Below are 13,772 nucleotides of genomic sequence, written 5' to 3'. Positions count from 1 at the left end.
TTTTTTTTTTTTTTTTTTTAATCTGAGCACAGAGGAAGCAGAAACAGGGAGATCCCTGATGGTTGTTGGCCAGGGCCCTAGCCTAGCTGAATCAGCTAGTTCCACCTTGAAGAAGACATGTTTCCCTTGCCTCTGTTTGTGTGTGCACCTGTACACACATGCACACATTAACATGTATGGTATTCGATGATAGTGATAGTAAATTTGTGTACTGTGGAATATTTATATGAAAGGATGTTTTAACTGCTACTAGTCTCATGGAAATAATGTTGTAATATATAATCTTGGATATTCATATCAATTTCACTTTATAAGTTGACTAGTTTTATACTTGCTACTGAAACTGCAAATTTACATCTCATTTTTTTTAAGGTTTCTCCTGCATTTCAATGGTTTAGCATAAATCAGTGGTAGGTTAGCAAAGTAAAACCATTGAGCCATGTTATCAGCATACTTGTGGAGAGAAGTTTTTGTATTTGGTATAACTATTTTCATTATAATTATTTGTAGAAGAATTACTCTGGATTATCAGAAAGAAAAATTATGCAAGAATTAATAGCAAGTATAATTTATTACATGTCACAAATAACTCATATGCAAACAAAAAATATTGGGTAACACCACTATACACTTTCAAAGAGAAACATTACATTACTGACTTACAGAGCTGGTTATGTTGCCACATGCTTACAATTCCGTCATTCCAGAGATTAAGGCAGGAGAATGATGAATTTGATGACAATCTTGGCTATACAGTAGAACTGTGTCTAAAAATATCCATTTATGTCTTATAATATTGATATTTAATCTAATAGAATTATCATCAATATATATGAGTAAATAAGCAACTATAAAGAAATCCTTTAAATTAAGTGTTTTTTTGTTTGTTTGTTTGTTTTTTTAATTAAGAGAAAGTATTCTTTGTGGTCAACTAAAATTCCCTTAATGGGTGCCCAAACATATTTTGTGCTGGTATAACAGAATACATCAGAATGGGAAATTTAAACAGAACAGAAATCTGTTTTTCTTTCTCTTCACTGACAAGTTCAGGATCAAGTTGATAGCTTTCAATACGGGTTTGCGTGCATGTCCCACAAGGCAAGAGATCAAAAGACAAAATCCACTCTCACAAACTCATTTTATATTAGTATTAATCTAGTATGAGAGCAGAGACCCCCTTCCTGATGAAGTGCACATTCATGTGTGTTCATGTGTGTGTGTGTGTGTGTGCGTGCATATGTGTGTGTGTGTGTATACATGTGCATGTATGTGCTTGTAGCTGTGAGGCCAGATGATAACCTTGAGGGTCATTTCTCAGCTACCTTTCACCTACATTTTAAGATGGGGTCTCTCACAGGCCTGTACTGCACCACGAGGCAAGGCTGGCTGGCCAGCAGGCCCTAGGTATCCACTTTTCTCTAACACTGAGCACCATCTCAGGTGCATGAGACTCCCTTTTGTTTATTTGTTTATTTTAATGGTGCTTCTGAGAATCAAACTGAGGAATTAATGTTGAAAAGCAAGCACTACACGTATTGTAGACTCTCATTTTAACACTGTGCATCGATAATTAAATTAAAACACACATATCTGTAGAAGACAAATATTCAAAGAGATAAATATGGATGCTGAATGTAGGCTTTTTTCTACTCTGGAGTTTCTCTTTAAATAATTAAAGGCTTTGTTATGAAAGCCTCTTGTTTCTTTTTAAATAATATTACTAATTCATCGAGCGTTTCATAAAATGCATTTTGACCATATTCGTATTCATATTCCTCCATCTCCTCTCTCACCCACTCAACTCCCTACCCCCACAAACCGCTTCCTGTAATTTTCTAAGCCCACTGATTTCAATTTGTGTTGCTCAAATAAATACCCTTGTATGTGAGGTCATCCCCTGGAGTATGGTCAGCCTACTACTCGGTTTCACATTATTAAAGAAAACTGACTCACCCCCCAACTGATAGGGCTTGGACATCATGCCTATCCCTTGTCCATGCTAGGACTTTGTTTACTTCAGCTTGCTCAGGTCAGGTCTTGCACATTCTGTCACATGGTTGTGAATTCACATGTGCACCTTCCCTATTGTGTCTAGTCAACTCTGTTTCGTTGCAGTTATCTAGTGCCTCTGGCTCTTACAGTCATTCTGCCCCATCTTCCATGATGATCCCTTAGCATCAGGAAGAGGAGCGCGATGTAGGTGTCTTAATTAGGACCTAGAACACCTCAGATGTTCAGAAGTGGGCCCATGTTCACTGATACTTACTACAAAAGGAAGTGTCTCTGAAAAGGTTTGAGAGGTGCACTAATCTATGGGTATAATAATCGATTCTTAGGACTGATTCTAAGCAATAGTCTCTTCTAGAAACACATCTTATTCAAGCTTTCTGGATACTTCACTCCCTGGGGACGCCTCCTCCTATTCCACTTAGTTCATGACAGCGTGTGCTCTTGTTTTTTTCCCCAGGCTTGCCCAGATCTGCGTTTGGTTCCTACAGGTCTATGCCTTTGTTTCTGTTCTTTTCTCCTTCATTCAATTTCTTCACTTTAACTGCATTGTACAAACACTGACTGCTGATCTGACACTCACAGCACACAGGCCTTCTCCTGCCTCTGTGTTTGTGTCTTCAATGGCCTCAAGCATTCCACCTTAGACATCGGAGTTCAGTATTATAAAGCACTCAGTTTCTCTTTTCTCTTTCCTTTCTATGCTTGCAAAAATTGCTTTTCTTCAATACAATATTAAATGTTTTCTTGTTTAGGACATAATGTTTTTTCTTCATCTTCTTTTCCAGTATCACTTATATATCCCTTGTTCAGCACCGTACCCTGTCAGCTTTATTACCAATATAAATATAGAGCCCAAACATGTTCTGTTTCTTTTCTGTCACTTGGCTGCTAGGCACTGTCACCTCTTCACAGACAGCAGGACATACTTGTCACTGGGCTCCTTGTTTCGTCCTTTCTCTCCTACAACTGAAATTCAACACTGTGTAGCTTTCTTGTTGAAAGGTATGACAGGTAATGTCACTTCTAATGTTACACCAACTCTCCTAGAAGAATCTGGAGTCCTAGCAACTAATCTGCAGGATCAGCATGTAATCTGGTTTCTGTTATTGTTTAAGCATGTCTCCTGTGATAAGTGGTCCATTTTATTGGGCTATAATCAAATGCCCCAGATGGATAAAAGAAGAAATTTATTGCCTCTCAGTTACGGATTCTGGGAATCTAAGGTCAGGGCTCAAGCATTTTTCTTACTGCATCGTTTTGTGGTAGAAGAGAAGACAAAAGGGCAAGAGAGAGCAGGTGCATTCCTGAAAGACAGCTTTATTTTCATTATGATTTGCTTTTTGTTTTGTTTTGTTTGAGACAGCATTTCGTTATGTAGCCCCAAGTGGGCTTTGAACACACAGTAATCCTCCTGCCTCATCCTGCCACATTTTGAGATCACATGCTTTTGCAACCATGCCCACATAAGCTGTTTTAATGACATCAATCCACTCATGAGAGGGGCCTTTATCAAGTAAACAGCTCTTTTTCTATTTCATCTCCTAACATTATGGTGCTAGGGATGCAGAATTCAAACTACGCATTCAGGGGACAGATTCAGACTGTAGGCTTCTCTGGCCAGTCCTCTCTGCAGCTCTTCTCCCCTTGCTACAGTTTCTGTAGGCCAGGTGCTCTCCTCGTGCATGATGCTCCATACTCATATCCAGAGTTCCCACAAGCTCTTATTAAAAGTATTATTCTTAGAGAGGGCTTCGTAGGCATAGTAGATAAAATATCCAGCAACCATCTACCCTTTAAACAATGTGTTCCCAACTCATCATTTTTTTTCTTAATAAATATATTTCTACAAAGGCTATAAAACCCTCTTTATAGTCTTGTTTATAATCTTTCCTTCTATGTGGACTGCAATCTATTTTAATGAAAGAATGCCAAATTATAATTTAATACTTAAATAAAAGTTAATGTTTAGTTGGGATTCCTTTTGTTTCTGAAAATGTATTTAATTTCTCAAAGTAGAATTTCAGTTACTAAAATAGAAAAGGTTAATAATCTTGGGGAGCTGGTTTATTTTCCAATTCCAGTAACAACGCACCTTCTGTATATATTCTAAGTTCAGTAGAGGTAATTCACCAAGTAGATATTCCATAAAAGCAGAAAACTACACATGATTGAAATATCTGCATCCATATTATCATTGTTCATTGAAATATTATATATTGCAGCTAAATATAAATTTTGCTGTAGAAATGGATACATGGCTTAGAGTATTTGGGGAACAAAAACTAGATTCTATAGGCCTTTAAGAAAAGGAAAAATAGTAATAGAGGGCATGATGTCCGTGAGGTAATAAAGAGTTGAGGGGTGGAGGTGAGCGAGAGGTCTGAAGATTATCAAAATATGTTATATGAAATTATCAAAGAACAAGTAAAACACTGAAGAAATAAAAATTTTAAACTAAAGATAGTCAGACATTGTTTTGCATGCCTTTATTCCTAGCACTTGTGAGGCAGAGAAAGGGGCAGGGGGGTCTCTGTGAGAGAGAGGCCAGGAGAGTCTACATAGGATATTCCAGAACAGCTGGGGCTACAGGGAGGGCCTGTCTCAATAAATATGTGTGTGCGTGTGTATCAGCAGTAATTCTGAGAGTGAAACACATCATTGTTTCAATTTATTTATTAACCAAATTCATTTTAATGAAAAATTTTTTCAATAAAAATTATATAAGAAAATGTATCAATGTCAAGATACTATTTTCTTATATATTTATCATTAATAATATTGATTCAGTTACTAAATTAGCTTCATGAATGTTGTCTTCTTGTCTTTTACTGTTTTTGCTTTTTTTATTGTTTTAATTTTATGTGTATGACTGCATTGCCTGCATGTGTGTAAGTGCACCTGTGTCATACAATGCCTTCGTGGAAGTTAGAAGAAGGGGTCAGATCCCCTGGAATTTGAATTACAGATGGTTTTTATCTGCCAAGTGGATGCTGGGAATGGAACCCAGGTCTTCTGCAAAAGCAGTCTGTGATCTTAACTGCAGAGCCATTTCTCTAGCCCCCCTCTTTAGTTTATTTTTAAATAATTATTTCAGAAGTTTTGACTTTTTGTTATTTGTTAGATGTTTTTGTTTTGTTTTGCTTTTGAGGCTGGTTTCACTCCCATAGGCCAGGGTGGCTTTGAACTAATGCCAATCTACCTGTGCCAGTTTCCAGATTTCTCTGATTATAGACCTGAGACACTGTGACTAGATCCAGAAGTTTAATAAAAGGAAATCTACCTCTTTCTAGAAAAAATCACATTATTTTTCAAAACTTGTTTAATAATTTTCACTTTCTCCAGGAATCAAAGTAAATGATAATCGTTATCATACCCGTACTACATTGACTTCAAAATTTCTTCTGATAATTGAATAGTTTAAATAGCATTCTATTTTATTTATATCTTAATAATGACATTGCATTTGACCTTGATAGAAGTTTTATTTCAAATACTGTTGAAGTCAAGTAAATTGAAAAAAATTTAATTGTATTTGGTAAAATTTCAGTGTTTTCTAATTGTGCATTTCCAAAAGAGACTCACATAGGAAGTATATACATTAGTTCCAAGTTTCAATATAATGACAACTGAAGACGATTTGAAAATGCTTATTATAAAACTACATTTAATATTGGAAATGAGTGGTTAAAACTCCTTCAGTGAGGGAACATGGAAAATTTGAACTGTCATTCCTTTAACCTATAATTTCATCTCCCACATTCTTTTCACTCCATGAACACAATCTTCAGTGACATATTCCTAGAAGTGTTAATGCTCTCATAAGTACAATATTTATTTTAATAACAATTCATTTGAGGGGCTGGAGAGCTGGCTCGGTGGTTAAGAGCACTGACTGCGCTTGAAGAGGATCCGGGTTCGATTCCCAGCACCCACATGGCGGCTACGAACTGTCCTTAGCTCTAGTTCCAAGGGAATATGAAGCCCTCTTCTGACCTCCGCGGCATTGCACGGCACGGGTGCTCTCACATACATGCAGGCAGTACACTCGTACACATAAAATGATAGTAATTAATAAAATATTTTTAAAAATTCATTTGAGCCAGGCGTGGTGGCGCACGCCTTTAATCCCAGCACTCTGGAGGCAGAGCCAGGCGGATCTCTGTGAGTTCAAGGCCAGCCGGGTCTACATAGTGAGTTCCAGGACAGCTGGGGCTACAGGGAGACCCTGTCTAAAAAAGACCAAAAAAAAATCATTTGAATACCTTGGGGAATCAAACATTATTCAATTTTTTTTTACATTTTCTTAAATTTTTGTAACCTACCATAGTTCTCACTTTACATAGATCATGTACATGTACATAATTCTAATTATACATAGAACCAACATCTGTGCTCATTAAGACTAGTGGGGGCAAATGATGCTTTTTTTTTTTTTTCTCTTGCTGTTTGTTGTTTGTTTGCTTGAAGCTTAAGACAACTTTTATTAGAATTCAAATGAAAACCTTCAGGGCAGGCAAGGTATAAATCTCAAAAGCTGCCCTTAGGAGGGGAAAGGAGGGCAGAAGGAATAAAAGCCATAAAGCCATGCCTGTTCAGGGCAGGCATGGAGGTCAGACAGCTGGGGGACTAGCATGTGGCTACATGGTGGAGAGGTGAAGGGAGCATCCTTCAAATGCTCCTTTTATACCTGCTTCTGCTTTCCTCTCTGTTGGTATGTTTTTTTTTGAAATATCTCTCCAGAGCATATATGCACCTAGTCAAATCATTATTAGCACTACTAGGAATATTGTATTATTTAATTTTTCTGGTCTTCTCCTTACTTTCTAAAAACAAAATAAAAAAGAAACCCCCCAAAACAAAAACAAAACAAAACAACAACAACAACAAAAATTTAATAGGGTATTAAGATGTAAAGGCATAAAGGCATAGCAGTGTAACTATGCAATTATACAGATGACCCCAAATGTTTGATAGTAATGTACTTACTATTTGGTAAATGAAGAGACATTTACCAATATGAAAGCACTCTGACAATGAGAAAATAGTTAGCAATTCATGTCTCTCTCTAACTTTGACTATGGTCAAATATAAAGTATGCACAATGAGGGACACTGAAATCTTAGAAAAACAAAACAAAACACAAATTCTCAAAATAATCACAGGGAAGAAAAATGTGCTATAAAGGTAGTTGCTTATGCTTTCAAATTGTGTTGATTTTATAGTAATATTTGCCTGTATCCATGCACTCATTGTTAAATTCATATTTAAAATGACAATTACATATGATATCTGTAATGGATAGCTTTAGTTATCAACTTGACACATCTAGGTAGAGGGACTCTCAGTTGAAGAATTTCCTCCATTGGATTGGCCTCTGGCCAAGTCTGTAGGGCATTTTCTATGTTGTTGAGTTATGTGGGAGGGCCAGGATGCTGTGGGCAGTACTACTCCTGGGTAGGTGATTCTATGTTGTATAAGAAAGCAGGCTAAGCACAGGCCAGAGAAGCAGGCTAGTAAGCAGCGTTCCTCCATAGTTTGTGCTCCAGGTTGCTGACCTGAGCTCCAGATTTGGCTTCCCTCAGTGATGAACTGTGACCTGGGAAATGTGAGATAAACACTTTTCCTCCCCAAGTTAGCTTTGGTCAGTGTTTTTTATCACAGAAATTGAAAGCAAACTAGAAGAATATCCCTATTATTCTAACTGTATAAAACTAATTAAAATATACACAAAATTGGCAATAACAATGTTTTTATGTTTGTATGATGAAGTGTGAATGTTTGTATGAATGTTTATACATGCGGCTGCATTTTCACATAGACCCTGCCTGTAGGGGTCTGATGTAGACACTGATCATTTTCTTCAAATGCTCTCCACTTTTGTTTTTATTGAGGCATGGTCTCTAATCGAGCCTGGAGCTTGTCATTTCTGTATTGTTTAGTCAGATCCTCTGTCTCTGGCTCTGAGTAGTGGAATTATAGACAGCCACCACCACACCTACTCAGCTTTTCCATGGTTCCTGGGGAGCCAAACTCTGGTCTTCATGCTTATGAGTGCTCTAGTCGCTGAGCTGTATCTCCAGATCCCAACAGTTACTTTTGAAAAGTAAATCTCAAGTTAACTATATATGTTTCATAACTCTGTGTAACAAATATTAGAAGCAGATGATATGAGGACAGAAGTAAGAGAAAATCAGAGATCTAGCCATAATTTTGAATTGTACATATTATAATGAAGCTGTTCATGAAAACAATTTGAAGAGACCCCACTGCCTTCCTTGCAGCAGTTTTTACCCACCATGAAGCACGACGGCTGCTGATTCCAACTTCATCAAGCAAATCACCAAAAACCCAACATGATAACTCAATAATGGCAAGTATTCCTACAAATACAAGCAGCTATAATGTTTTGAATGTTTGTTTGGTATACTCAAAATCATCCCTGTTGCTGTTGAGGACAATGTCCTACACAGGTTACAAGTGGCACAGTGATCCCTGGCACTACCCAAGTTCTGGAATGTCATGAAGTCACTGAGCTCCATACTCTCATTGAGCTACACATCTCACCAGTTAGAGACTATACCTAAAAAAATGTTATCCCATTAACTCCAGTGCTTTGTGGCTCAGTGGTTAAGAACACTGGTTGTTCTTGTAGAAGCCCTGGGTTTGAGTCCCAGCACCCACATGGCAGCTAACAACTGTCCACAACTCCAGTCCCAAGGGATCCGACAGCCTCTTCTGACCTCCATGGGCATTGTAAAACACAGGATCACCTACCTACATGCAGGCAAAACACACATACACATAAAATAAAAATAATAAGATTTTTTTTAAAGTAAGTACTCAAACCATAATCAGTACAGTACTTCCTCCCAAACTCACAAATGTAAAAACTTTTCCCTCCAAACCATGAAAATATAGAACAGAAATAACCAGTGTCTTTGGTTTACATATTATTTATGTTAAAATTCATTTTAACAAATGGATTGAGTGGTATTTATCTTAAGCTTAATGCCTGCACTGTTCCTCTCTTAGAATTCACCACCCCTGCTATTTTAACATGATAAAATGCTCCCTATTTCTCATTTCACAGGAAAAATTATGCTGATAAGTATCATGGCAGTCTTCCTCAGCAATGTGTTTAGGGACTGACAGAAAAGTAAAAGTAAAAATCCATTCATTATCAGATCAATAAGGGAATCCCATTCCTTTGTTCATCAGTCAAACTGAACCACATAGGCAGTTGCCTACTTCACTGGCATGTTCATGAGCATTTTAAAAATATATGTCCCTTAATATTTCTAAATACAATATTTCTCCACAGAGATGAGTGTAAACCTCCACACCTCAGTGAAAAGTAATAGTATACGAATCTATGGTTTGGTCTTCTAAACTTGGGGAAATTTCTCCTTACACATAGTGTATAAGGCTTATACACATAGTGTATAAGTGTAGAATTCTATGCAGACTATAGGTTCAGTGTATCTGCTTCCTGTCCCCAGCAAAAGACAGGTCCAAAATATCAATATAATGAAAATTTCGTGAGACCTAATCTAGAACACAGACCTTTAGACATCTATACTTAACTTCAAGGAAGATGTAAAATTAATCAAATTTGAAAGTTTGAAATAGTCTTGTCATTAAAAAGAATACATGATACCATACTACATTTTATCTTTTAATGTCTGCACTTTCCATGAGACTAGATTCTCAATCAACTGATCTCAGATAAATACATATTTACTGTCAATAAGTTCAGAATATGTCATCCTAGATGTTCTGAACTGTACATGTACATTTAGATTTTAGGACACTGCATTTGGGAACATGTGAAAAACAGTTCCCTCTGTTAACAATCCATAAGTCAAATACAGAAGAGACTTGAAAACTTCTAAATATGTGTTTTGTATTCATCAGTCCACAAAATTGATACCAAGTGTAATAATGCTATTTATATCAGCCAATGGAAACGAGCACTTTATATTTAGTGTATGGAGCATTCTTCATTTAAAATTTTCATAAAGTTGGACTAAGTGACTTTCGCTCCACCATGAAGTGGAGTGAGGAAGGTCATGAGGAAGAATAATAATTGCCAATTTTCACAGTATATAAATTATCCAGGTATCAAATGCTGTTGTCAAGATTGCAATTGGTATAGTTAATTATACTCAGCATGCACCAGATACAGCTTCAACTAGTGTTTCCTCTCACTTTCCTTCTGCTGTCACATTCTCCATTGCTGTTAGGTTATCTTCTGATGGGCAGTACATCTAAAATAGCTTATCCTTCCTTTTCACCACTCCTTGTTGACAGACAGCCAATCGATATTGGCCATTAGTAGCATTTTCTGTGTGTTTTCTTAAGTTAGCTATCTGTGTGAAAAAGCACGGCAACTATGATATATAAAGTAATTATTAACCAAGGTACACCAAAGAAGTGTCTTGTGGCATGAACAAATTGGGTCACCTGCACTAGTTTAATTCATTATCAGTAAATATAGAACCAAATGCACAGGAAGCTTGAAAGAAACCGTAATAAAGATGAGTGCTTAGACCAGAACGCTACAGAGCAGATTCTCTTCTAGTATCACATCTGCCTTTTTGCTCCCACACCTTACACGGTACATGCAAAATCTAGTCTGGATTTCAAACTCTTGATTCAGGATTAAATAATTCTCTGACCAGACTACTACAAAGAAACAGAAGAAAGAATTTATTGCAAAAGGAAAGTCCCCTGCTTTGAAGACCTGTGAGTGATACCAGAGTGGAAAATCAAGGTTGGAAAAGACAGGCAGAACCTGTAGTTAGCTTTTTGGCTGCATACAAAGTCTTTCTCTGATGGGTCTCTAGGCTCAAAGCACTGATGCCATCACCTGAGCAAACCCAAGACGATAATAATTTTTGTTAAGATTTTTATTTTATTTTTCTCTATTTCCAACAGTGAGAAAAGAGACAACACTTATTCTTGACCAAACATAAAGAATAAATCCATTTAAATATAACAGACATCAAATGTGAAGATTTTTTAGTAACCTTAACTAATAAAATTCTATTTTCACCTGTTACATATGCGAGGTTTGCTCAGCTGTTTATCTGCATGCACAACATAGACATAATTTCACCTTGCTTTTCAGATGTGAAAACTAAGAATTGAAGTATTTCAGTACTCAAGCAAATCACGTTTAGGAAGTTAAGGCAAGGACTGGGAGTTAACATCACATACTAAACAGAGTATGCTGCTGATCACAGGAACCAGTTTTTCATCTTATCATGCATCATTTATACCACCTTTAAAAACCGTGAAAGTTTCATCTTAGGGCTTAATAAGCATTTATGAAAAGCTTTTGTGGAAAGAAAAAAGGTTGAAAAAATAGAAAACAAAAAGGTAAAAAAGCAAAGCCCCCAAAAAATCAAAAATCAAGGCTCGCCTTGCTGCAGTTTCACTGCTCAGATGTCACGTAATTTTAGAGGATACCAGAAAGACAATAATTAAAAAGCAGTACAGAAAATCCAATTTCAGGCTTGCTGTTTGATTCTGGTATGCTCTTCCTCACTTTTATAGACAGACATAAATGCCATTTATTCTGATGCCCTCAGGACCCAAATGGGCCCGGCAGAGTCCCCTTCCAACTTCTTCAGGGGCAGAGCAGATAGCAGCACATCTACAGACCAACATAAACACAGAGCGAGCTGGATTAGCAGACTCCTATTCTATAGGCTCTACAGCAGCATTCCTGCGTAAGAAAACACAAATTTATCCCGGCGGTGAAGCTACATGCAGGAGCTGCAACTTTCCCATTAGCACAACATCCTGTAAAACGCATCTGAGAGAAAGATCTCACCAACACTGTTTCCACTTCAAACTGGGTAAGCAGCCCCATTGTATAAAAATATTAATGTCAAGACAGAGTAAGGTGTGATGTATTGAAGCCTTACCTTGGCTGACTTGCCCTAACTGGTGGAAAGGAACTTAATTTATGAGAAGCAGAGAGGGACTTTCTCAGCGCTCTGGGCACGGCAGCTCGCGGTCCTAGGAGAGCCCAGTCTCTGCTCCGCGCACCTCCAGCTCCGGGCTCCCAGGCTGGGTCTCTGCAGCTCTTGAGCGCGCCTCTGATTGGCTGGCAGCGCCTGTCTGCCTGGTGCTGGGCTCTCTCTCGTCCTTCCTCTCCTCTCTGACTCTCCTCGCTACTCCCTTCCCCTTCTGCCTCCTTCTCCCCGCACCCCAGGGTACATACTTTTGGGGCTGCACAAATCCTATAGTACTCTGAACGGATATCCTTTCGCCCCATCGACAAGGTCACACAGAAAACAAAGCGGTTAATAAGAATGATTTCAGCACACACACAAAAACAAAAATCCTGTGATCTTGAAAAATGACAGCCAGGACTCGGTGACAGTTAAGACCAGCAGGTCTCTGCGGGGGATGGGAAGAGTGGGGGCCCAAGAAGGGGTTTGCCTGTCAGATGGAGTGGGAGTAAACATCAGAAAGGACGGAGCAAAACGAGGCAGGACAGTCGCTGAGGTAGCAAGCTGGTAGTAAATTTTCATAATTCCGTGCAAAGTCGTCACAGCCTGCTAAACATTCAACTGCTGGTTCATTCATCAGCGATGGCAACCAGAGGTAGTCAAGAGATTTAGCTTGAGATTTAGCCCTTTCGTGCCTTACCCCAAAGTGCTCAAAGCGCGCAGGGTTCATATTAGATGGAGCTGCCCCTCGGAGGTCAGCATTAGATTGGAGAAGATGAATAGGACCGCAATGCCTTCCCAATGTCTTTAGCTAGAGCCAGGAAAACTAAGAGAAGCGTGAACTTCTCACCCTTATGACTCCGGAATAAATTACAACGTTTTATATCGTATATAGCTTATGATAACAGGGATTTCAGGTCTGATTGGCTGTTTTTAAAATTGTTGTGAACAGCTGAGGCAGCTTCAGTACTTTCTCCCAGCACGAAGTCACCCACACTCACCCTTCAAGAACATGCTGCATCCCATTTAAATCAGTGTAGTAAACAAGTGTAGGTGTTTATCTAAATTGAATGGTTATTCCAAGGGTCCCCTGGCAGGGATATTAAGAATTATACACGATTCTCAGTCACGGCGAACACCAAGAAAATATCATTACTTTTAATGCACATTTTCGAAAACTATCAAAGCTCAGGCTGAGAGTTTTAGAAGCTCAAAACCACTCAGGCTTAAAAGTACTGTTTAAAGGATGTGGATTGTTAAAGTTCAGAGACATGGGTTCAAATCCTCTTTGGGATTTTCTTTCTGATTTAAACATGGATAGATGCTCACTTCTTTTTGAGGAACTGTGCTTTATAATCTAGAAAATAATCCTTACTCCAGTTTTCCTGTGTGTGTTGTGAAGTTTAATAAAAAAAAATCTGTGTAGTATTACTAAATCACAGTAAACTTTTGACAAAGGTTACCTCACTTGTTACTATATCTCTTTTTCTCTTTCACTGCTTTGAGAAAGGTCAATTGAGTAGATAAGGTTAAGTGGTATTTCTTTTAAAGTGTCGAAGAGGAAATGTTTTGAATCAACTAAGTTACATTTAACCATCTTTATTTCACTACACTATGTGAAATTTGGAGTCATTTAATCTGATTTGGGGTTTTGGCATGACTGAACAACAAACAATAAACACTTGAATTGTATTATTTTTTTCTGTGAAAGGACTGCACATTTAAGTACTTAGTTGGTCTTAAGGAAGATATTAGAAGCCAGTTAGAATTTGGAGATCTCCACAATTTAAAAAAAGAGAA

General features: G+C 37.8%; 1 protein-coding gene across 5 annotated transcripts in view; it reads right to left on the bottom strand.

Moving 5' to 3' along the window:
- The window catches only part of Cdh18 (cadherin 18), an 814,309-nt gene that overhangs the window by 552,195 nt on the left and 248,342 nt on the right, over window positions 1–13,772 (bottom strand). Inside the window, exon 1 of one of the 5 annotated variants that reach the window (XM_008821759.2) lies at window positions 12,673–12,695. The exons of 3 other annotated variants lie outside the window; for them this stretch is intronic. The gene's annotated coding sequence lies outside the window, so the exon portion shown is untranslated. Of the gene's footprint in view, window positions 1–11,942; window positions 12,012–12,672; window positions 12,696–13,772 lie in introns of those variants that run through there. One more of the 5 variants, XM_008821758.1, reaches the window with a different exon arrangement.

Source organism: Nannospalax galili, unplaced genomic scaffold (assembly GCF_000622305.1).
Source record: "Nannospalax galili isolate Female #2095 unplaced genomic scaffold, S.galili_v1.0 scaffold207, whole genome shotgun sequence".
Classification (NCBI taxonomy): Eukaryota; Metazoa; Chordata; class Mammalia; order Rodentia; family Spalacidae; genus Nannospalax; species Nannospalax galili.
This window is presented reverse-complemented; position numbering and strand designations above follow the sequence as displayed.